The sequence below is a fragment of the Alnus glutinosa genome, chromosome 2, assembly GCF_958979055.1.
Source record: "Alnus glutinosa chromosome 2, dhAlnGlut1.1, whole genome shotgun sequence".
Lineage (NCBI taxonomy): Eukaryota > Viridiplantae > Streptophyta > Magnoliopsida > Fagales > Betulaceae > Alnus > Alnus glutinosa.
This window is the reverse complement of record NC_084887.1, coordinates 15273844-15278192: the sequence shown is the minus strand read 5'-3', so window position 1 is coordinate 15278192 and position 4349 is coordinate 15273844.

Below are 4349 nucleotides of genomic sequence, written 5' to 3'. Positions count from 1 at the left end.
ATTTCCAAGCTTTGGATTTAATTTTAGTGAGGATTCAAGGTAAAATCCCTAAACCCTAGATTTTTTTATCTAATTTTTGGTGTCTAACCCTATGATAATCTTATGGGTTATTGTTTTTGGTTAATGGGTTGTTAAATGAAACCCTAGAAATTCTATGGGTTTCGCATGGGTCTTAGTTCTTGGGTAATTCAAGAGCTAACCGGGGTTTAGAGTTAGAAAAAATTGTGTTAAGTTTTGATGTGTCATGCAATTTGTTATTGTAGAAGTACATTTGCAAGGCTTTGGTTGGGGATCCATCATTAAGCCATATACCGAGCAGCGAAAATGAGTATTTTACTCACTGAAAACATTATTATGTTTTATGCCAAGAAAATATCATGATTTGATAAACTCGAGCTAATAGTATTTTAGTATGACATAATGTAACACCCCATATTTTAAGATATTGAATATAATATCTTAAAATATGATTTAAGACCTAATAATAACGCAAAAAAAATAAATATGAATATTTATGAAAATAAATATTCATTTATTAAGAAGCTTTTATAGTTTCAATTTAATAAAAATTCAAACGAACTTCGAAATTTGGGATGACGTAAACTGGGCTAAACAAACTCCATTTTAGTTGATTCAAAAACTAGGAAACTCTATTCGAAGTCCTCTAGCTACCCTCCGAATTTCATAATTAGTGGGCCCATTTTATTTATTTAAGAACCCAGGCCACATGTTTGAAAGGAGGCCAGTCCAAGTCCACGTGCACTTTGATGCCTAGCCCACACTTACAAATTAACTTAGCCTACACGTCCTGATTAGTTGATCAAAAGAAAATGAACAAATGGCAAGCTACCAACGCAACACTCATCAAACTTGAAGCCCAAGCTGAATTTCAGCCATTAGATGAGAAGCCAATGTTTATCAAGCTAAGGACGTGTTGCCCAGGCTGAATCTCACCAAGTTTGCTGCTCAAGCTGAAGAACCCACTGAACACTTGCTGCAACACCAACCATTGGATCAAGCTTGATACCCAAGTTTTATGACTCATGCCTCTCACGCCCTCTACTGTGCCGTCCTCATGCGTGTTGCCCAAGTTCTACTTTTACCCGTTCGATACAATCAAAGCAAAGAGGTCCTAACCATTGAAGTTACTATAAGGGAAGGTGTAACCCCCTTTGATTCACGCACAACATCCTCTCTTCTTCAGTCTCAGTTTCTCTCTACAGAAACTCTTCTTCTCTCTTCCTCTCTGTTTCTGAGTTGTACCAAGGGAGGTCATTAGTTTTCTCTTGTTTCTTCCTTGCTTCTCTTTAATCTATAGCAACAACTTTGCTTCCCCTTTGGTTCTCTTTCACGTGCAGCAAGAGGTAGAAGAAGAAAACTATTACTTCTTCCCCTCGGTGTGCTCGGGTAATCTAGTAGAAGGATTCTCTCTCTTTTGTTGTAAGCCTCTCTCTCTCTCTCTCGTTTCTCTCTGATTTGTGTGTACATTTGGTGGGTACAAAAAGGAAAACAAAATAAACAAAGCTAGAAGTTAATAAAAGGAAAAGAAGAAAAGAAAAGGATAAGACAAAAAAGGAAAGTGGGTGCAGGTTCGGTGGAAAGAATGAAAAGGAAGAAAACAAAAGCAAGAATAGTCTAGAGAAGGGCATAAAAGGAAAAAGGAAAAGGAAAAGATAAGAAAAAGAAAGAAGTGTGTATGTGTGTGCTTGTGGTACAAGAAAGAAAAGAAAATGGAACAAGAGAGAGAACCATCTAAACAGAAAAAGACTAGTAATGGAATAAAGGGACCCTTTAATATCTCAAAATACCATTTTGAGATATTTGGTGAGGTTTTGTTTTATTTTATGTAATTTTTAAGTTATTAGCTTTGTTTTTAATATTTGGTGATTTTACAGTTTTTATTATTTTAAGTATCTAATGTTTTAAGTTGTGTTTTAACAAGGTATTTCAAGTAGCATATTCAGAAAATAAATCATGCCGTTGTGATGCCTGATTAAAAGATAAATATTTTATAAAGCGCCGTTACGCTACCCAAATATTTAAAGTATTTTTAGGCATTATTAATACTAATGTCGTTATTCTGCTCAATTTCATAAAAGAATTAATTATATAGTTATTCTAAATCCATCTGTTTTTAAAGTATAAAACCCGTTAACGAAGTTATTAAGTTTATTTGATATAAAAATAAGCAATATGTTGGCTAAAATCTATTTTGGTATCTCACTGTTTCAATTAGAATAACTGAAACAATACCTGTTTTTATTTTATTTAACTAAAGCTTCAAGTTATTTTGGGTTGCAAAACTCTGCTGTAAAATCAGTGAGTTTTAAACTGTTATATTTATTTTGATAAAGAGAATATTATAAAAAGAATATTATGCTATTATGAAATCTGTTTTGATAAATAAATTTTTAAGGGCCTTGATAAATGCCGTAATAAAGTCCGCATAAAAGGATTAGTAATAAAATATAATTGGACTAATTTTATATGCCATTACAATGTCAGAATAATAATAGGAATAAAACATATTATTAGTGAATTATATTAATTCACTATTGTGTGCATTGAATTATATTGTAGTGTATTTTTGTGTATTCGGTTTATGATGTTAATGAAAGGGAAAAGAATGAAGAAAACAAAGAGAAGAAACACTTTGTTGCTCTCACGAGTTGCATCTCTTTTAAAAGGAAAATAGAAAAATTCTCTGTTTCGTGTGCTATATAGTAAGGGTGCAGTTTTAGCCCTTTTTCTAGAACCTTTTGTCAACAATTATGTGGAAATCCTTTTGGAAGCAGAAGATAGTAAATATCTTTATACTTACTGAGGGTGATGCTGGTGGACCTTTTCTTTAATATTGTGTTTACTATTTTTATTTATTTGGTTGTGCATGTGAATTTGCATATTTTACTATTTTAACTAAACTGATTAACAAGCTACTGAAACCGTAGGATTTCAGTTACGTTGGAACCGTAGGATTCCAATAATAGAATAATAAACAAGCCACTGAAACCGTAGGATTTCAATTATGCTGAAACCGTAGGATTCGAGTAAAAGATTAATAAAATTCTGTGAGGTGACATTGGACCGTAGGCTCCAGGGGACCGTAGGATCCCAAGTAACCCGTAAAAAGGGGTCCATAAAATCCCAATCAACATGCTACTACGGACCGTAGGATCCATTACGAGATTAGTGCTTCAAAGATATAATTAAAACTCTGCATATAAAACTGTCATACCATTGCTTTATTTATTTATATAAAATCTTTATTTTATGTTATTTCATTGTGTTGAATTTCATAAATAAATCAGTATTCATTATATTATTGAAAACATCGGACTCACTTAGGTATTTTTGTATTATTGTTTCTCTCTGTATTATTTATTAATACAGGATTTGATGATGAAGAATATCAGGATTATCCAGATGCCTAAATGGACCCTGATGGCAGTTTTGAGGCTAAGTTGCCTCCATTTTGTGAACTACTATGCTGTAGTTCGTTAGGTTATTCTATTTGGAGAACAATATTTATATTCTAGTTGGTTTGTATTAATAATCACATTATGATATTTTGAGTTGTAAATTATTTCTGCCAACTATGTGGCACTATTACTATCTTTGTGTAATTGTTTAATCACACACTCTTTAATCTATTTTGAAGTATTTTTATTTAGAAGTTTTGATGTGTCATTCTTAAAGAAAAATACATTCTGCTGTTAATTTATCTCTGATGAGGTCGTAATGTCACTTGAAAATCAAAATTTTCACTTACGCCTTTTTGTAGAAGGCGGGGCGTTACACATATGCATGTGAATTGCTTTCAGTATGTTGAAGTGATGTTTTGATAAGATTCATGAGTTTTTGAGTTATGATTGAGAACATGTGGATTGAGAAATGATTTATGTGATGCATGTATTGATAAAAGTTTAAGAAAAAACATAAAATGAGTTGCATTTGTGATAGCATGGACACAAAGCACAGATAGTGTTGAAGCACTAGCTTAATGAAACTGTAGCGCCCATGATTTTCAATAATAAAAGAAAATTTCTTAAATTAGAATTTAAGACTGAATAAAATAGGTGAGTCTAGAATCGATGTTCGATTCCCAAGACTCGATTCTTGAACGGCTTAATATTGTAGGAAACAATATTCACGTCCAGCTGTTAATAAAATACGTGGCTTTAAACGCGATATTTTTAATCCCCGATAAATAATAAGGAATATACGAATATTTATGAAAATAAATATTCCTTAGTCTTATTATTTATAAACCATAATTTTATAAATAAAAAATAATATTATCAGACTCTAATAATATTACAGGATTATTTAATAGACAGACTGAATTAATC